The sequence below is a fragment of the Canis aureus genome, chromosome 20, assembly GCF_053574225.1.
Source record: "Canis aureus isolate CA01 chromosome 20, VMU_Caureus_v.1.0, whole genome shotgun sequence".
Lineage (NCBI taxonomy): Eukaryota > Metazoa > Chordata > Mammalia > Carnivora > Canidae > Canis > Canis aureus.
Window position 1 is genome coordinate 6,218,366 of NC_135630.1, and position 21,433 is coordinate 6,239,798.

The 21,433-nt window shown below is 49.4% G+C and overlaps 1 protein-coding gene across 1 annotated transcript in view; it reads left to right on the forward strand.

Annotated features, from left to right (window-relative positions):
- The first annotated feature begins 236 nt into the window (after positions 1-236).
- INPP4B (inositol polyphosphate-4-phosphatase type II B) overlaps positions 237-21,433 on the forward strand; it is a 711,205-nt gene continuing 690,008 nt past the window's right edge. Inside the window, exon 1 of the mRNA XM_077860913.1 lies at positions 237-310. The gene's annotated coding sequence lies outside the window, so the exon portion shown is untranslated. The remainder of the gene's footprint in view (positions 311-21,433) is intronic.

Here is a 21,433-nt window from a genome sequence, read left to right on the forward strand (position 1 = left end):
GGGAGGCGGCCGCGCCGGAGACAACTTCTCCCGGGCGCGCGCGGGGGGCGGGGGGAGGCGGGCGGCCGGGGGAGCGGCGGGAGCCTGGGGAGCCTCGGGGAGCCTCGGGGAGTCGCGGGGAGTCTCGGGAGCGGCGGGGTCTCGGGAGCCTGAGCCCCCCCCGCGCCCCCGCCCCCGCCCCCGCCCGCGCCCGGCCCCCCGCGCCGCTGCCGGGCTCGGCCCTATAAATAGCAGGTCGCAGCCGCTCCGCGCGCGCGGGGGACGCAGGAAAGTGGGGCCGAAGTGCCCGCCCGGCCGCCGCCGCCGACAGGTAAGCCCCGCGCGGGCGGAGGCCGGGGAGGGGAGGGGAGCGGAGGGGAGGGGAGGGGCGGGCGGGGGCGTCCGTGCGCGCCAAGTTCCGCGGTCCCCCCGCCCCGCGCCCCGGCCCTGCCGCCTCCTCGGGGCCCGCGCCGCTCGCCCTGCCGCCCGCGGGGTCCCCCCCCCAGGCGCGGCCTCGCGGAGCCTGCAGGCCCCCCCCCCTCCCTCCGCGAGAGGCCCGGGCCCGCCGCCCCCGAGGAGGCCGGAGGCGAGGGAGGCGGAGGTGCGGGCGGAGGTGCGAGCGGAGGTGCACGGCCTCCCCGCGCCCGCCTGACCCCGCCGCCCCGCGGCAGCCCCGGCCCGGGACGTGGGGGGCCCGGCTCGCAGCAGCCCCGCTGGCAGGACGGGGCCGGGGCCGGGACCGGGGCTGCCCCCTACCCCCCCACCCCGGGACTTGCGGGGCCGAGGAGCCCGGGTGCCCGGCTGCACAGCGCGCTTCTGCCCCCCCATCCTCTCCCCTCCCCTCCCCCGCCCCCTCTCCCTCCATCCCCATCTCCTCCCCATCCCCATCCCCATGCCTCCCTCCCCTCCCCCTCCCTTCCCCATCCCCATTCCTCCCTATCCCTATCCCCATCCCTGCCCACCCCTCCCTCCCCCTTTCTCTCCCCTCCCTATCCCTCCTCATCCCAATCCCCTCCCCCTCCCTCCCCATCCCTATCCCTATCCCTCCCCTCCTCCTCCCCATCCCCTCCCCCTCTCCTCCGGGAGGGGGTCTCTGCCCCCTCGCCCGGGTCGCGGTGCCGGTCCGTGTGGGGACAGGAGGATGTGCCCATGGACCAGGTGGCTGCTGCCGCGGCACAGAAGTTGCAGGAGAACCCACCGGGGCGCTCTTCTGTTCCTCCCGCTTTGTGAGCGCGGCCCCGCGGCCCCTCGGCCCCTTCCCTTCCCCGCAGCCAGGTGCCCCCGGTTCCCGCGGCCCGAGGCCCTCGCAGCTCCAGGTGCCGCGCCCGCGCCTCGGCTCCGTCTCGCCGGCAGAACTTGCTCACCGAGCTGTGGCCTCGTAAAGTCGGTGACGGCCCCGGAGCCAGAGGATGGACGCATCCTCCCCCTCATGGGGCAGAGCTACCTGCCCAAGACCTCACTTGTCACAGGGGGTTCCGAGTGGGGCCTGGACCACAAGTGGCAGCGACCTGGCTGATGCTGAAGCCAGTCAGGTGCAGGGCACCCAGGCGGGGCACCTAGGCAGGGCACCCAGGCGGGGCACCCAGGCGGGGCTGCACACGAAGGTGAGGGCCAGGGCATCACCCCTTAGCCAGGGTTTTGTCCTGGGCTCCTTGGCCATGTGCTCGCTGACACATCCACAGTCAGAGTAAATGACCAATGGCCTCGTGACAACGGCATGGCCTTCCAGAATTAAACCCCTTCACATGATGCTAATGTAAAATGCTGCTGCGGTGGGAGGCTTCTCGGCACATTTCTCTAAAATGTTGATTTAGAGGATCGTCCTTGAAAGGTTATGACATTTGCATGTGAAGCGAGTCTAAGTGCTCAGCGCGGTTAAGAAGCGTCTGTGCTGGTTGGAGCATGGCTCTTGTTTGGGGGACAGTATTCTCTTTGGGGGACAGTATTCTCTTTGATTCGGCAGATCGCTGTGTCTGTGATGAACTAACGAGTGGCTGGAATGCACGTATTGACACCTGTGTCTGGCCTTTGAGCCTCCGATAAGGCATGAGAAAAGCCAGACAGACCAAATTTAGTCTTGTCCCCCTATTTTTCTAAAGAAGCACATGGTCAAAGTTACAGGCAGGAAAGACTTTTAAAATGTTGAATCTGAGCTTTACTTCGGGAGTGCCAATTGACTGAATGACTTCGTTTATCATAGGATTTTTGTGCAAAGCCTCAGACTCATCGGTTAGATTTGATTGTCAAACAATGCTGTTATATTTTAGTTGCATGAAATGGAAGCTCATTAAGCTTGGGGAAAAAACCCAGATATTTGTTTTAAATTGTGCAATTTGAGAGTAATACATTTCTTCTTGGACACTTGGGAGTTTCTTCTAGTACAAGTAATGTAAGTCCCCACATGGGTAGCAGAGTTGACTTTTACTACTTTGAGGCAAAACCCAAGAGAGCGATTCTCCTAAAGACACAAGAAAAAAAAAAAAAAAAAAAAACCCTGCAAACTAATCTCCTATCTCTTAGCAACCAAGTGGATGTCAGTTTCCAGGTAAGTATCTGACATCCGAGAATACAAACTTAAAAAAAAATTATGAAATCATAATTAGTGAGCAAAATGCTTACTGAATATCTATTACATTTTCTTATTTCACGGTGTGCAATACCAGCCAGTACTAATATTAGACATACAAATATCATAATTTTTGTAATCTTTGTGGAATAAGTTCCTGTCTTTCATAACCATGGGGATTCTAATAGAAATGTGCTGTTTTAAGTAATTTCAAGTTAAATGTTAATGTTTAGTTCAAAGCTGTGACTGTCTCTTCTGTATTCTGTGCTCTTCAACGTGTCTTATCTTTCTAAAGCCCAAGGGAATTTGCTTCATAGGCCATTTTGTTACCTTTTTTTTTTTTATGTTGAGTTAGAAATTCTTGGTTACAGATCTCCTTAGGACACACTCCTAAATATATGTACTTCCATATCCAGGCTTAGGAAATAAGGTTATTAGGTGAATCATTTCAGCTTAAACATTTATTTTTCAATAAATACAAATGATGATGCTATGATTGCATTGTGTGTGTGTGTGTGTGTGTATGTGCAAATGCACGTAGCCTTTGTTTTCCGGAACTTTAAATGCAGTATGTATCCAGAAAACACAGTAAGGTATGTGAGAACCTTCTACGGAATCTTCAGTCTCAGGCACAATTGTCATTTGAATCAAGACATGTTAGTTCATTCACTTTATACATTTTTGCTACCTTGTAGATTAATAGGAGCATTTTAAAAAATGTTTATGGAGTTTTATAGTTAATATAATAAATATAACTAGGATATATGTGTATATATATCTATATATATACACATATATCTGTCATTGCAGTGCTTTTTCTTATATCAAGCAAAGTCATAACCACTATCTTATTTCCTGGAATTATCTTTATAGAAAATATACCGTAAGTCCAGTAGAACATACAGGAGTTATAACTTTAGACTTTTTATTCAATTGACTAGTTTTCCTGATCATCGAGATGATATGATAGACGTAATCCCAACGTAGTAAGAAGAGTTGGATTTCAATATGTGTTCTTAAATCATAATTTCCGGACTGACTTTCTTAAGTTGCAATACTTTGAGTTACTCTTTTCTTCTGCCTTGGGCAGCCATATCAACTGGGTACCTTGACCGTGTGGTGAAGGCCTCAAAATAGCCCTAATAGCCTCACTGTAGCCTTAATAGAATTAAGTGAAATGGACTTGGTAGTAGTCATTTGATTAAGCTGATTAAAGGAAATCTTGAGAAGTTTTCTAGATCATGTGGCTTTGATCAAAGATTCCTTTGGGAATTATCTAAATTAGTGATTTCAAGGAGATGAAGGTCATGATTCCCTTAAAGGAAAAATTCTTCTCCTCTCTTTTCCTCATTTTCTCCCTTCTTTCTTCCTTCTTTGTTTCTTTTCATCTATTAGTCTGTCATCTATCAATTTTTACCTATTTTACCCTCTGATTATTAAAATGAAACAATGCAACAGGCCTAAAGTTGAAATCACTGAATTATATGGTCTATTGTCCACGTTCCAGGGATGGAAAAATTCATAGGATATATAGGCAGCCTTAATACTCACACGGATTTTGAATTATTGGAATAACAACAACACTGAAAAGTATCTTCCAAGACCAAACTAAAAATAAGATTCTTAAAAATTTCCAAATATTGTTGTAAATATATCTTTTATTTTAAAATTTTAAGTACTTTAGAAGAAGAACCTGAGATTTTTAGGTTTCTCAAAAGGGAGTGCGATTTTTAAAAAGTTCAAGTCAAATAAAATGGCTTAAAGAAATCCTCTTATTATTTTTCTCTATGAAAAACTTAATTGACAGAAATAGGAGTCTTTCACTTTTCACTTTAGTTCTCAAAATGAATAGTTATGTGTATGAAGTAGAGCAAGGTGGGGATTCCATCACAGAATATGATGAAGCAGATAATATATACCTAACCATAGCAGGGTCCTCTATAATCCTTTCTTTAATCTAATTTTTCAGATGGTTCTCATTTCTTTTTCATGGGGCTTTATTTTTCTAGCCAGAGATGACTTCTAGCGATTAGCACAACTGAAACACACACACACAAATTATTCATCTCTGGGAAAATAAAGTAGAAGTAAAAACCAGTGGCATCTGAAATTGAAATTATAACCTGTAGACGAGGTAAGATTATAGCTCTGTTCTTAAGAAAGCTTGCAAGTATCATTGCTGATTATTTAACATCCCGTGACGCCTCTTTAAACGTCTTCCAGTGTCACACTTGTCGGATAACTGCACGTTACACCTAGAATGCCAGCATACATCGCATTCCTAACAGGGTATGTTGCATACTTTATGCGCAATGGAAAAAACCCAAAACCCAATACCTTAAAAAACCCCAAACTTCATGTTTTCATTAACAAAACCTGTAGCTTTTAATACTTAAACTCTAATGAGATCTTTCTTACCTGAATGTATGAGACAGCGCTGATTTTATGGTGTGTGTGATTCCTTTCTTTTTACATCGAATTAATTATGAATAAATATGTTTCAAATCTTTCTGGATAAATTTGCTTTCACCCCGAGCTTTTCCACTTTCCTGAAGATGTCCATTGTGCAGTTGGAGTTAAAGAGACATTGGGCACTAGGTGGCAGCAGGCAATGCTGAGTAGCCTTGCGTCATTTTAATCGCAATATATTCATTATTAAAGCTTTTTTTTTTTTAGAAAAGGATATATTTAGGGTGTGAGTGTGTTAATGAAATTGAAATCAACCGGCAGCGGAGCCTTTAGCAGTATATTGAGAAGATCTACCGTCTACAAGATTTTAAAGATTTGAGTCTAATATTTAGCACGCACCCTGGTTTTATGTGGGGTCTGCTTCCGTGAGGGATTGTTAGGAATTAATTGAATTAAATATGCCAGAATTCTGCTTATGACCGAGTAAGAGAAAAGGAAAGGGAAAATGAAGGGAACAAGACGGGAAAGAAGCCATATGGCCGTTCCAAAATAGACATCACATTAACTGTTTGCACTTTAATCCTAATCCTCTCACTATAGAGGCTGAGGAAAAACACTTTTTTTTTCTAGGGAGTAGAATGCTATGGTCGTTAAATCTTCTCTATCTCGTTGCCGTTGGGACAATGCACAACAAAAACAAAACCAGAAAGAAAACGTGCAGCTTGTCTCCCGGATGCTTCAGCAGATCCCTTGGCATCCTCCGGGGTGGTGCTGGCCTGGCCGCCACAGTGAGCAGCGTGGATCAGTCGGCACCACGCTCTCCCGCCACTAGGATAGTTGAAGTTCATCCGCGCCAGTTTTTTCTTGGTTCATCTCGATGTGTGTATCTCTGTCTTTGGCTAAATGATGGAATTATGGGTCTTGGCAGAGTTAATCAGTTTATTCCATCGGGGTACAGCGGAATGGGACTTCTGCATGGCTTAGCCAGCGGGTGGGTCGGAACTTCCTCAGGACCCATGGGGTAGGAATTTCAGCCCTATTCCCTGCACGTGGCTGCGGGGGGAAAGGAGGCCAAGGGGAAATGTAATCATCATAAATTGACACAATTAAGAAATACACTTCTTTAACCAAAGCTTTTTACTACATCAAATTAAAACTTGATAAAACATAGAGCACCTGGGTGGCTCAGTGGTTGAGCGTCTGCCTTCGGATCAGGGAATGACCCTGGGGTCCTGGGATCAAGTCCCGCATCTGGTCCCCGCAGGGAGCCTGCTTCTCCCTCTGCCTGTGCCTCTGCCTCTCTGTCTCTCATGAATAGATAAATAAAATCTTTAAAAAAAATTTTTTATTGGAGTTCGATTTGCCAGCATATCGTATAATACCCATCAATAAAATCTTTTGAAAATACATAATAAGACATAGGATAGCACAACAAGCTCCCATGTATGTCCAGCCAGCTTTGGTAAATGTCACCATGGCTGTTCCTGGGTCATCCACAATCCCACTCACTCTGCCCTTGCCTCGAGTTTTTGAGAGCAAACCCTAGAAATTGTCAGAGGACATACCTTTGTGAAGTAGTTACTTACAAAAATAGGTGTTGTATGAAGGGCAATTTAAGGCCTAATTGTTGCAGTTCAAAGCTTCTCCTAAAAAGCCTGAAGTCTTGGCATTGGGTGAATCAAGCTCTTGACTTTGTTTCCAGGAAATATGGCAACTTTGAATCGTTAGGGAATGAATGTCAACATACATATCTGTCCTGTATATTCTGAATGAGCAGAGGTGTGTAGCCATGGTCCTTGAACGTGCTGGGTGCCCAGGGCGTGCTCAGCAGCCCATGACTGCCATGGGCTTCTTAGGTGAAGACGTGAGTTGTCCCCGCGCCTCATTACCAGCTCTCTTGTGTGGTGTCTGAGGCCGGCCTGTGGCCTGCAGGACTCAGTTGGCACCAGTCAGCCTTCCACCGCTCACGCTAACCATACGTAACCTAGAGTGATCTGTAGTTTCGCCCCAGTAGGAACCTGAACCCCCCCCACTCCCCACCCTGGAAACTGGCCTTTCAGTGAATGAGCTCAGCCAGTGGCCCAGTGTCGCGCGTCTAGCTTGCTTCATACTCCGGGTAGAAACGGTTTGGTCCTCTGCTTTGAGAATATCATGGATATTCTGAAATATACCTATGAAATGTTGTGTAGAGTTAGAATTTTAAATAAAATTCTTTCAGATTTCAAAACATGGATAGTAACCACTGTGTGATATTATGTGCCCTAGAGAAAAATATAATCCTGTTATAGAGAAAATAAGTGATGTGTATTGAGAGGGTTAAGATGCCGTCACATGTTCTTCATGTACATGAATTATATGGGGAGAAAAGCCCCTGTGTACTTCTCTTAATATTAGACACATGATTTTTGACTTTATTTTTGAAATTTACTATGGGGCAGCCCAGGTGGCTCAGCGGTTTAGCGCCGCCTTCAGCCCAGGGCATGATCCTGGAGACCCAGGATCGAGTCCCACGTTGGGCTCCCTGCATGGAGCCTGCTTCTCCCTCTGCCTGGGTCTCTGTCTCTGTCTCTCTCTCTCTCTGTGTCTCTATGAATAAATAAATAAAATCTTAAAAAAAAAAGAAATTTACTATAATGTTTTCTTTCCTGAGCTCTGTTTTAAGGCTGCCTCCCAATTTATTCATGCTATTCATATTTCCATTTCTCATTTTATATTCGGGTGGGAGTGAAGAATGGTACATACTTAGAATTGTGTAATGAGAAGTAATTGAGCCAGTTGGCTTCTAGTTGATTTCTGGGATTTTTTCTTTCCTTTTCTTTCCTACTCATTTTTTCCCCTTGGTTATAAATGTAATACATTTCCCTGAAAAAAATTTGGCAGTAGAGACAAGTCTAAAGAGTCAGGAAAAAAAATCACCCGAGGACAGTAGTATTGACATTTAATGATATTTCCTTCTAGGATTTCCTGTGACTCTTTTACAGAAGTTGAGAATAAACTATGTGCAAGTGTGTGTGTGTGTGAAAATGAGTGTTCTGATTTTCTTTTTCCCACTTCGAATTCCATAATTCAATTCAGTTTAAAATTTGATTGAGCAGAGTGCCAGGTACTGTGTGCCAGGTACTATGCTAAGCTCTGTTCTGGTTTACTGCAATGGATGAAAAAAAAAATCACATTTCCATGCCTGTAAAAATTTTTTCTATCACTTTTTAATTGCTACCTAGTATCTAGGCATTTGGATCATTATCATTTGGTTACTCCTTCAACTTAGGCTTTTACATTATCACGCATTCCCCCTTTTGCTGTTATTTCACTGTGATATTTTCCGTACGACCTCTTTTTCCAATATTCCTTGTCTCTATTTCTCATTGTTTTCTTAGGAGTGACTTCTAGGAGTAGTAAACTGGATAAAGGGCATGAACGTTTAAGATGCTTCTAATACATATTGCCAAATTGCTTTCCAGAAGGATTGAACGCATTTCCAGCCTCCCTGGAGGTACGTAGGTCACATCTCCAACCTCACCAGCCCTGAGCGATACTATTTTTTTTTCTTTAAGAAATCTTGTTATTGGGAAAGATGAAGATGGTTGTAACACCACCACCCCAACATCGTCAGTGATCACAGCAGTAACACTGAGCATCTCCTACACGCCGTTCATCACGCGAGACATTTTTAGTGTCTCATGTGATCTTTACAGCAACCGTGAAGGAGAACAATATTATTATCCCACTTTAAAATGGGAAACTGGGACGCCTGGGGGCTCAGGGGTGGAGCGTCTGCCTTGGGCCCAGGCCATGACCCCGGGGTCCCGGGATCGAGTCCCGCATGGGGCTCCCTGTATGGAGCCTGCTTCTTCTGCCTGGGTCTCTGCCTCTCTGTGTGTGTGTCTCATGGATAATTTTTTTTTTTTAAAGGAGACTTATTTCTTGAGAAACAAAATGACTTATCCAAGGCCACGTAACTAGGAAGCGGTAGATTTAGGTCCTGGCCCATGATTGACCTTATCTTACTCCCGGGCTCTGAAGTGCTACCCTCTTCTTGTGCCATTTCTGGTTGGGTGAGGCTGGCTATGTTTGAAATGGTTATTTCCATTTATATGTAATTTTTTCAACATGGATTCCTGTCCTTAGCCAGGGTGTGTATTGGGACCTTAGTTTTCCTCAGTTCCCGTGTCCTTTGTGATCCAGGGCACTGTGTCCTTGTCATTTACGTCGTCTCTACCGTGTTCTTATTTTCTTTCGTGTGCAAGTTAAAAACGTGTCCGGTGAAGTTGAATGTCACATTTCTGCTGTTGCTTATTTGGCTCAGACAATACCTTCTCATTTACAGGACACATTAAAATTTCCCTGAATTATTCTTCCCTTGGTACAACTTGATCCAATTCTTTAATGATTATTTTTTCTCCCGAGTCCAGCCAACACTGAGATGGCGTGAGACAAGACTTACATGGACTTCCCTCCTAAAAATAGTTGAGCATTTTCCAGCAGCAGATTCTGAATGATCCACTTACTTCCCATTTATCTGAGCTGCTATCTCGTCACATCCTGCATCACCTTATTGTAGAGGTAAACATACGCACCCTTCAGAGGGGGTCTGGTTCTGCTGTACTTAGTGCAGTTTTATGTCATTTCTTTTAGTAATTACATGTAGGTTTCAATGTTTTTATTTGCTTAATATCTGGTACGGTATCAAGATACCGTACCTCTTCCTGTTCTTTTTTTCCGTATTTATATGTAGCTTTTAAGATTCTCACTGATAAATCTCCCAGATTAATTTTAGAATTATTTGGTAAAGCAGCCCCAAACATGATTTTGGAATTTTAATTGAAATTTCATTGAGTATATGAATGAAATTGAGGAGAATTGTCACTTGGTAAGGTTTAGTCGTCTTATCCAGGAACCTGGTGAGTCTCTCAGTTACTTTCTGATTTGGGGAATTTTTCATACTGTGTGTAAGGGCTTCTGTTAGACATCAGTTATTTTGCTGAAATACTTTCCTTTTTATGTTTCACTCTTCAGACTGACCAAGGAATAGTACAGCCTGCCCGATGCACCATGGGCCCACATTGGCTTCGCTCATTCACAGACATATGTTTGGCCTACTGGTATCTCTCTGTCCCTGTGGCGAGGGACCCAGGAGGCCTGAAAGCTTCTCTTCCCCATTACTGGGCCACCGTCTTGTCCTAAACATATATTTAGTTTGAATTATGTTACTTAAATTATCCCAAGAAGATACCTTTAGCATAAATATTTAAACCATCAGTATGAATAATAGTTCAACTTCAACAGCTCACTAATGAGATGTCATAAAATTGTCCACAGATATGTATTACTTTGTTTATCAACAGCGTACAAGGCAGCAAACATTTCTCAGTTTGATATTTGGTTTCCAGTGTCAAATCCGACATAATTACCTCCAAGATCATCAATTTTGGCCCATTACAATGGGGTGGCAGACTTGGATAACCAGCCTGAAGCCGTAGCTTACCCGTCTGCATCTATACTCCAGTTACAGAGATTCTCAGAATGGAAATCTGGAAGTGTTTTCATACGCACAGTTTGTTTATGAGTTTCCTAAGTGCTACATAGCCATATACGCCAGCTCTCTCCCATTGACCATGGTATGCCAAACTATTTATTTATTGGGATTATTCAGAAGATAATGTGAGTCCTAATGTGAGTCCTCCAGGTTTTCTTGAGGGGGAGACTTCTTTATCTGTCTCAGGCGAATGGATCCTACTTTTGCTGATGCTTCATAACGGGAAGCTGCAAATGGATAAGTAGAGGCATTATGCATATGCATGAGGTCTTCAGGCCTGCTCTTCTCTACTTCCAACTGCGGTTTAATAATTTTCAGGAACAATATTGCACGGTGGAATTGTGCATGAAAGTTACAGATGAGCTACAAGGATTAGGGTATACTGAGAGCTGTGTTCGCTTCCCTGCCTAAAGCTGCAAGGGCCTGACCATGGATGGATCACCCGTCAGATTCCAGCAGCATCCACTTTTCATTTCATGGGCTAGATAATTAAGCTCAGCAACAGATGACAACAAGAGAAGAGCTTGTAATTTGCTTCTGTTAAGATCTTCTAATTTCCATGCTTAGGTTTATATGTTTCTTTTTAGCTCAAAACTGGAAGCAACCATAATGCACTAGCAGTGATGAAATTCCTCTCAAAGCCTCAAGAGACTTTTTTCTACCACTTGTTGAAATTTCCCCGTCAAAATCTCTTGGGTGATACGATGCTAGGGAGGAATATGTGAGAGAAAAACATAGACTAGTGCAGACAGTACACAGCAAAGAAATTGTAATCTGCTTCCAGCCCAGAAACATTAATTATAACAAAAAATGATAAAAATTCACTGAAAAAAATACAGCCTTAGTTCAAGAAGGAACCTTCAAAGATCTTTAACTATTTCTGTGGTCCGTTGTAGGATGACCAACATTCTGATTTGTTTGGGACTGAGGAGTTTCAGGACTAAAATTAGGAGAGACTTCAGCAAATGGGACGATTGGTCACCTTATCTCCACAAACATGGTGAAAAGTATAGGGAGAGTAATAGGTACAGATTTTTAAGTAACCTGTATTACTCAGTAGAAAGAAAAGATGATTTTTGGTTGTAAACATGTACCTTCAACATTCTATGGATAAAAACGATACAGAATCTGGACTCAGGTTGTCCTCTGCTGGCAGATACTCAATATCTTTTATTTATGTACTTCTACTTATTCATAATTTATTCCCTGCATACTTCCAAAAATGATTCGAGATGGCTTACAGTAAAACTATGTGTAAAGATAGTGAGCTTTTATAGCAGTTCAATGATTGTGTAAAAGATCCCTTCTGGAGCTTGACTGAGAGTAGTGAGCTTGAAATAGTAAGTGTGCCAGTGCGAGCTCCGAGGTGCTCTCGGTAGAGCAGTATGTTGGGACATTTAAAGTCACTACACAGATCCTATCATTTTGGATAAAAAGATGGCAATTGCTTGAGCAATCCTTTGATATGATGAGGCTCTCACCAGACAGTCTGGGCGAGGTACTGGGAAGCCCCGGATGGAAGAGCTCCAGATCCATCCAGGTAGGAACAGCAGCTCTCTTCACATGCATGTTCTTGATTCTGGCTCCATATCCTGGTGTCTAATGTGGTGACTAATGCACATACTGTAGCGTTAGACACGGTGGTTTTGCATTGAAAAGACTGTTGTTGCATTTATTAGAAGACCTGGTCTGGATCTTTGTTCTTCCAAGTCTAGACTATAGCGATTTGGAGAAAGCTGTTGTAATCTACGTGAGGCTATTTTCTCATCTAATAAGTACAGATAACATTAACCATCTCATTGGGACGTCTGGGTGGCTCAGCGGTTGAGCGTCTCCCTTTGGCCCAGGGTGTGATCCCGGGGTCCTGGGATTGAGTCTTACATCAGGCTCCCTGCAGGGAGCCTGCTTCTCCCTCTGTGTCTCTCGGGAATAAATAAATAACATCTTAAAAAAATAATAACCATCTCAGATTTGTAGTGAGAATTAAGTGGGATTGTATACAAAAAAATACAAAATATACTGTAGAATCATAGTATTAAAATATTGATAAGCATTAGTATAATTATTTTTCTGTTAATATGTCCTATACACAGAATGATCATTTGGGACTTGATTATGGCTCTAAATGTAACCAAGGAAACAATCAAGATTCAACTTGGATAGGAGTAGGTTGGCAAGTATCTTTACTAGAGAGACACATTTATTCTAATTTATCCAAGTTAGTTTTTTGTTTTGTTTTGTTTTTGTTAAAATTTATTTACAGGGGTGCCTGGGTGGCTCAGTCCATTAGGCACCTGCCTCTTGATTTTGGGTCAGGTCATGATCTCACCATCATGGGCTCTGCACTCAGTGGGGAGTCTGCTGGAGAGTCTCTCTCCCTCTGCCCTCCTCTCCCTGCCCTGCTTGTGTGCATGTGCTCTCTCTGTCTCTGATAAAAAAAGTTTTGATTATAAATGTAATTAATTGACTCCATAAGCATAATAAGTGAAATTGCCTCATTATATATATATATATATATATATATATATATATATATATATATATATAAATTTATTTTTTATTGGTGTTCAATTTGCCAACAACAGTACAACACCCAGTACTCATCCCATCAAGTGCCCCCCTCAGTGCCCATCACCCAGTCACCCCCACCCCCCACCAACTGTCTTCAGACAGGATATGTCTATTCAGATGGCCACCGTCTCTACTACCACCTGTTATCTTACACTTGACCCACTTCACTTATGTGTGTTAATCGCCTGACCCTTGTGGGCATTTGAGCTTGTGTCTTGTAAACTAGAAACCACAATGAGTGGATTATATATTCCTCGAGCTATCTGTTATACTGTCACATAAAACGAGTCTCTAGTAAATGTAACCTGTTATGTTTTTTGGTAGTGTTTTGGTTTGACTATGCTCTATGGCTACCTACAGCTTAAAACTTGAGCTAAAATAGAAATGATAGGCTTGACATTATTTATTTTTTTTAGGCTTGACATTATTTTGTGAAAATTAAGAACCTAGCATAGATTCTCATCCGTATGTGTAGTTATGTCTCGTGCCAAGGAGTTATCTGTGGGCATAGCCAAGAAATGGTTTCAAAAACAATTCAGAGTCAGTCCATTCTGATGAGTTTTAAGCCATAATTTCCTTATCTATAAGGTGGTTCATCAATAGCCGGGTGCAAAATGTTATGAGGATCAAACATACTAGGAAGCGGAGAGTGTACTGTGTCAGAACATGGTGAGTCTTCAAGCTCTGTTATTACTATGATTCATACTTTTTATTATTACATGAATGAACAAGGAATTGCGATATTAGAGTTATCTCTAACCAGTTATTTTCTAAACTCTTGATAGTAGAAACCTAAATGAATTTCCAGTATATAAAGTGAAATAAAAATAATATTCTATTAAGATGGGTACGTTTTATAAGTTCACATTTAAAAAGATATCCTTATTCATCATATTGATCATATCAATATGTTTATTGATCACATCAATATCAATAAGGTTAATCAGTGAAACCAACGAGGTTCCTTTGCTGAACAGAAATATGTAAAGTTTGGACATACAGATAATAGTTGTGCAGTTATATCAACTTCATGCAGCTTATTTTTTTTGTTTATTTTTTAATTTGGTGTCTTTGATTTTTGTTCATTTGGTATTTTTATTTTATGTCTTGGTTTATATGGCTTCTTCCTCAAGATTACTAATTTTTCAAGCATGGAAACTCTTTTGCGCCAAAACGCAGTAGAATGCGTGGCACGTGATAGACCTCACAACTGTTTTCTGAGTAAATGAATAATTGGTGGAGCGGGCTTAATTCCACCTGAGAGAAATTGCTGGGCTGTTAAAGGTGTTAGAGTTTTAAAAGGACAGGAAATGGTATAATAAAGTGACTGATCTAACAATGGTACTTTCCAGAAGAACTTTAGTCTATTGGTAAAGCTCTTGCTATACCAGGGAAGACTCTAGTCTGAAAAGTCAGCGTGTGGGACATCCGGGGGCCTCTGGTTGGGCGCCTGCCTGGGGCCCAGGGCGTGACCCCAGGGTCCTGGGATCGAGTCCCACGTGGGGCTCCCCGCAGGGAGCCTGCTTTGCCCTCTGCTTGGGTCTCTGCATCTCTCTGTGTGTCTCTCATGAATAAATAAATAAAATCTTTAAAAAAACAGAAAGGTCAGCAATATGCGTATGTGTGTGCAGACGTCCACACGCCCGGGCGTGCTCCTGCATGCACGTACACGTGTAAGAGCTGGCGAGGGCACAGCGTGGGGCAGGCCTGTGCGAGGCCGTGGACTGGCTGCTTGTGGCTCGGCTCCCCTGTACGCTGGCTGTCGAGGGTGTGCAGCCCCGGCTTGGCCGGCTGCGGCCTGTTGGCAGGTGGACTGCGGACAACAGGGACAGGCTGCAGGGGGAGCTTCTGTCTTTTTGAGGCTGAGCAATCTGTAGGTTCTTCGTTGTCTCTTAACCACACTTATCCGTGAGAACCAGCAGAAAGGTTGAGGTAAATAAAAAAAATAATGATCCTCCTGGGCTCGGTTCCATGGAAAGCAGTAGCTGGCGTTTGCTGAGCCCTGGGTGCTTTGCACACATTGACCCTCTGACTCCCTGTAGCTGGGGGTGGGTAGGCACTGCTGTTCGGCTCATGTTCCAGGTGACAAAGGCAAGGCCCCCGAGGACATACCACCTGCCCTCGTTCCAACTGAGGAAGGGCTGGGTCCAGGATTGTGAGCCAGTTTCTGGAGGCCCCGCTCCTTGGGGGGACTCAGCATCAGCCGCAGAAGTAGGAGGCGGACTCCTGGCCCTTGTGAGGCTGCGGGGCGGCTCTGCGCTCGACGGCAAGGACAGGCCGACGGCTGCCCGGCGGCGAGGCTGGCTTGCAGCCCTGGTGCCAGGGCCCGGTGGGCCCTCCCGCGGGGCAGGGGGCCGGGGCACAGGGTGGGTCCCCCCGGGAAGGCCGGCTAGCAGGGCCGCCATCTGCAGGCTCCTTCCCTCCGCCCTTCGTTTCTGCTCTAAGGTGGGAAGACGGTCACCGAGCCCTGGTCGGGTCACCTGCTGAGCACGAGCACGGGGGGCATCCGAGGACTGTGCGACGACGACTGCGAGCGTGAGCCGGCCGGGAGCGGGGCCTGTGGCCCTGCACGCTCAACACCCCAGCGGCAATCTCTCCGTGGCCAGGAGAGCTTCCAAGGTGCAAGGAAACACCTGGCGCGTGGTTCCTGAGAGCCCAGAATCCAGCATGCCTCGTGTGCAAGGCTGTTTTACAGCACTGGGCACACTTAAAGATTCCACTTGTCGCTGCATTTTGTACCCAGAACATTCCACATGAGTAGAAATGACTGCCGACCTCTGGAGTGCGCTGGCGAAGCCACCCGTGGAGGGGCCGCGTCGGGCCGGGTGGCTTTCCCTCCTGCTGCCCTACAAGCTGCACCTGGAGCACACAACGTATTTTACTTTTAGGGAGGCTTTGTTTACGCGTGTGGTGCCAGGGCTCCCAGGCCTGCTCTGTGCCGCGGCCGCTGGCAGCACGGACGCCCGTGGGCCTCGCCTCCGCTGTGAGGACAGCGCGTCCGAGGCGAGTGAGCTGACTGTGGGTGACGGCTCCGGGGCAAGGCGGCCTCGGCTCCCGGCCTGTGCGGAAGCCCCGGGTCTTGGGGAAGGCGGTGCTGCGGGCTTTATCTGCAGATCGCCCGGCATGCAAGCTCCGTCTTGGGAGGAGAAAGCAGAATGCTTGAATCGCTTCCCACGCGAAAGCAGACGACTCACATTTCCTTTGCTCCAGAGCACTGTGCGCGGCAGGCTTCCCGCTGTACTCCCCTCCTAGCTGTCGTCCTCAAGACTTTAGTGGAGGCCCCGGAAGCCCGGATGCGAGGGCGGATCTGCTGGGATCTGTGCCTGCCTGCGGGGATGGAGATTTTCCTCCTCACCATTTCGACTTTCCACTCGGGTGCCCAGCACCGGCTCCGGGCCCCGGAGAACGTTGGGGGGGAGGGTGTTCCCAGGCTCTCTCACCGCGATGTCCTAACAGCAGAGGCACATGCCCAGCTTAGTGGCCGTGCGCCTGCTCCACTCGAGCATCTGGCCACCGTCCCCTCCTCCTTCCTGGCTGCCCCCCAACCCCGTGCCCGGCACACGGCTTCCTTCCCCCTGCAGTCTCGGGGGCTCTGCGTGGCCGTGGTTCCTTGTCTGTCCGGCCTTCACTGCCCACAGGCGGTGAGCGCGGCCCAGATCCTTGCGGGGTGGGCGAGTCAAGCCCCGGCAGGTGCCACGCGCTCCAGGGGCCTCGACTGTCCTACCCGGTCTCACTCCCTCCCAGCTCCAGTGACACTGCTTGCAGCCGGGCACTGAGACTCTGTGTCACTGTCCACAGGGTCTCGGTTTCATCCCGCTGGACCACCTGGTGATGTCCGATGGTGTAGACGGCTGTTTCTCTACAAGTTCACTCTCTGTTTTCTTGACGGTGAGTCTCCTTAGTGTTTCAATAGGAAACGCCTTGTGTCATGTATAGGACGTGTCAGTGCCTTAGGGTCAGCCATGCCTGAGTCCCTGTTGCCCCCCCCCACCCCTCTTTGATTGGAATTGCGCTCGACTCTTAGATCAGTTTGGGTGACCTGGACATCAATGCTGTGACCTTGGTGTCCTGAGCAGGAGCCTCCCTGGCGCTCACTCTGGTGCCCCTGCGTGCAGGCCAAGTGCTCACTCTGAGCCCGTCGTCAGCAGCCTCGGTGCCTTTCCTTTTCAGGCACCTCGTTTTGATTGTGATCATTCAAAATGGGACCTTTTTCTAAGATTAGCATTTTTACCTGTTCGTCGGTGGTGTGTAGACGCTGCTCCTGTGTTCAGCTGCTGTACTAGGCTCTCCTGTTCCCACGATTGTTCTCCAGCTTCCTGCTTCTACATCCATGTGTTGGGATGGGTCTCCTGCAGCGGTAGGTTCGGGGTGTGTGACCTGGGGCACCCTATCCGGGGCTCGCTGGGGAGTCGCCCCAAATGATTCCAGCTTCGTGGGCTTCCTCTCTGTGCCCCACGGCGCCTTTCCTCTGCATCTTCGCCATTGGCCGCTTGCCTTCTGTTCCTAGCACCCCGGCTTTCCTTCGGGTTCGGGTGCAGGGGCAAGCACAGCAATGGGGCAGGAGCCCGGGGTGCAGGAGCCTGGGGTGCAGAGGCTCAGGGTGCAGGAGCTCGGGGCGCAGGAGCCCAGGGTGCAGGAGCTCAGGGTGCAGGAGCCCGGGGCTTGGGGCTTGGGGCTTGGGGCTCGGGGTGCAGGGGCTCAGGGCGCAAGGGCCCGGGGTACAAGGGCTCAGGGCGCAGGGGTTCAGGGTGCAGGAGCCTGGGGAGCAGGGGCCCAGGGTGCAGGAGCTCGGGGTGCAGGAGCTCGGGTGCAGGAGCTTGGGGTGCAGGGGCTGGGGGTGAAAGGGCTCAGGGCACAGGGGCTCAGGGTGCAGGGGCTCAAGGTGCAGGGGCTTGGGGTGCAGGGGCTCGGGGCACAGAGGTTCAGGGTGCAGGAGCCTGGGGAGCAGGGGCCCAGGGTGCAGGAGCTCGGGGTGCAGGGCCTGGTGGTGCAAGGGTTCAGGGCGCAGGGGCTCAGACTACAGGAGCCCAGGGTACAGGGGCTCGGGGTGCAAGGGCTCAGGGCGCAGGGGCTCAGGGTGCAGGAGCCTGGGGTGCAGGGGCTTGGGGTGCAAGGGCTCAGGGCGCAGGGGCTCAGGGTGCAGGAGCCCGGTGCGCAGGGGCTCGGGGCGCAGGGGCCCAGGGGATGTGGTGATGGGCTGTCGGAGGGGAGGTTGCTGGGTGAGGGGGGGGCCGTCTGCAGCTGCCGTCAGGGTGCAGCTGGGCCTGGGGTGTCGGGGAGGAGACTCGGGGTTCCGCAGGCCTGGGCTGGCTCCCTTGGCCTCTGGGTCCAGTGCTCAGGCCTATCCCCTCCCGGGTGCAGCCCCCCTCCACCCCGTTGGCAGCGGGCAGCCCTGCTTCCCCCCCCCCCAGGAGCACCCCACTTGGCTCATCCCCTCCCGGGTGCAGTCCCCCCTCTGCTGCAGGGGTGTTGGCCAACCCGGGGCCTAGTGTCCCGGCCTCCACGCCTGGCCGAGCCTCTCCTGAACTTTTATTCCTTAATTTGCCCCCGAGGCCTTTTGCTCAGTCGTCCTCCGGCCCAGGAGTCGCCCAGGATTCGCCCCATCAACGGACTTTAATGAAACCCAGGCCTCCGGTGTGCAAGGAGGCGGCGATTCCCCGGCTTCACTCACTGCTGCCTTCCTGCCTGTCGTCCTTGTCGGTGTCACTTCCCTGCATGTCCTCCCAACTTGGGGACCTTCGGGGTTCTGTCCAATTCTCCGTCCCTTGATCATCCATATATCAATGGGTTTTTATAGGCCTCATTTGTGGATTTCCTTGCCTAATTACATCCATTTGTAAAGGAACTACCCCCTCACCGTTGGTCATCATGTCTCTGCGGCAGGGATGTGCTTGTATTTCCCGCCAACACGTCCCTGGTGTTTAGCGTGGGACCTGGTCAGCATCTGGTCCGTATCTGAGCCTCCGTGGCCTGGGACCAGCTCGCGTTTAGGTGGCAGCAGTGGAAGCAGCGACAGGGCCACGGTGGGGACGTACAGTCGTTCCGCTGCAGTTTCTTCAAGTTTGCATTTTTTTCAGAAAATATAGCTTTGCCTCTGGATTTGTGTCCCCTTCATTGCACAGGCCCCGTTATGGGTTTTTCCCGTCTCTTAGACTTGCACGTGGGGGACTCTCCACAACTGCGGACGGTTGTCATCGGGGCCCTTCTGCCCGCTGCCGGGCAGGTTGTTGGGGCTTTGCTGGCAAACGGTAACAGGTGATCGTCGGCCTTTCGTCCCGGTTATTATGGGGACCTGTTGCTTTGTGAGCTTATGAAGCTGGGTGGCGGGGCTTGAGGACGGCTTGGAGCGGAGCAGATAAAAGGAAATGTGGCAAGGTTGAGAGCCGCAGCCCGAGTCCCCAGGAGCAGCCCAGAGGGCTCGGGGTGGGCAGCCCGGCCTGGCCCACCCGACGGCTTGCGAGGGCCGCGCGTCGGGCGCTCTCCGGAGGCGCCGGTGCAGGGCCAGCGTCGCTGTGCACGGGCAGGCCGACGTGCCCTCCAGACGGGGGTTTGCGCCTCGCTGAACAACAGGTGCCTGACCTTGGGGGCAGGTGACTTAGCAGCGGCGAGGGGGCTGCTGTGCGTCCTGGGGAAGCCCCGGGAGCAGGGCTGGGCCAGGAGCCCTGGAGAAGCCCCGCAGACCCGTGGACGGACAGATCGCAGCCGCTGCAAGGGGAGAGCGGTTTCCACAAGAGCGACAAGCTGCTGACAACCAACGTGGTCACCGTGCTTCATCTCGGCTACTTTGGAGACCTTGCTGGCCATTCATCCTGCCACGCGGCGGCAGCCGGAGAGCAGAGACCGCGGTGGGACAGCTCCTGCCCAGGTGAGTGGAAACTGAGGCAGGGCCGGGGTGGCCCTCCGAGCAGAGGGTGGCTAGCAAGGCCGCTGGGAGCAGGAGCGGCAGGTGGCCGAGGCGGCCCGAGCGGGGACGGGACGGTGCAGGGGACGGGGACCGGGCCAAGTCAGGAGCTGGGGCACGGCCTCCCGTGGGTTGCACTTGGCTGCGCTTGAGTCTAAGCCAACAGTTGGGCTTCCGGGGATGACGAGGAGGACAGTGTGGGGCCTCCGGGCCCTGGGGACCTCGGGACAGCGGGGACGTCTCCGGGGACAGAAGGCAGCAGTGCCCGGGCCAGGTGCGGGGCGTGATGCCATGGGGGCCTGCGGAGCCCCGGCCGAGCACTCGGACCAAGCTTGCCTTGCAGGACTTACGGGCCTGTCTTGTGGCCCTGCGCCGCCGAGCACGTGTGCAAGCCTCACCTGGCCGTCCGGGTGTGGCTGCGAGCTCCTGGGGGGGAGGAAGATGCACGTGGGTCGCAGGGGACCCGGCCAGCTCTCTCCCCAGCCGCGTCCCTCGAAGTGACGCGTGAGCCTGTCCGTGGAAAACGGGCAACACGATCGGATTAAGAAGTTCAGCAGCTGCAAGGGGGCACGGAAGCCGTGGCCACGCGGAAAGAGGCTTTTGTTTTCTCGGAGTGTAACGCACAAGCGGGCCAGGGTCCCTGAGACGCCGGCTGGCTCGGGCGCTGCGCGGCCCCAGGTCCACAGGCTGCGTTTCATTTCCCACGTGGCGGGGCCCGCGCTGCGGTCACCCAGGACGGGCTTGTCTCACGGGCTCCCCGCCTGTTGGCACCTTCTCCTTCAGACTGTTCTGCCCTCAGGTCTGTCCCTCACCCGCCTGTGTGGATTTTCTATTTACACGTTGGCCGAACTGCAAGTTGAGCAAAAAACAAAGAAACAAACTATGTATTGGTAGATTAAAGCCATCCAGGTAAAGGTCTAGAAACATTATATGCTTATGTGATAAATTTAGTGAAAATAATCAAATTTTATGATCCAGGATCTAAAGTATCTAAAATACATGAATACGACCTTTTTTTTTTTTTTTTGCATCTCTACTAGCAGTTAATGACATGTTAGATTTTCAATATATATATATTTTTTTAGATTTTATTTATTTATGAGAGACCCAGGCAGAGGGAGAAGCAGGCTCCTTGCAGGGAGCACGACGCAGGACTCGATCCCGGGACCCCGGAGTCATGCCCTGGGCCCAAGGCGGGCGTTAAACTGCTGAGCTCCCCAGGAATCCCCCCAATACTCCTCTTGAAGTAATCTAGTAACTCTGTCCCCCCCCACTGATAAACTACTAAGTTTTCTAGAAGTTGAAACACAGAAAATAGCCTATCATAGTCACAAAATGCAAATAACTTGCTCTTAAAATATGTCAAGAGAAGCATGGCCGTTAGGAAAGTTTGACATGCGCTTCAGCCCAGCAAAGAGGTCAGCACGCAAAACCAGGTCATGGTTCACAACATCGCCATCATTTTCCCCAT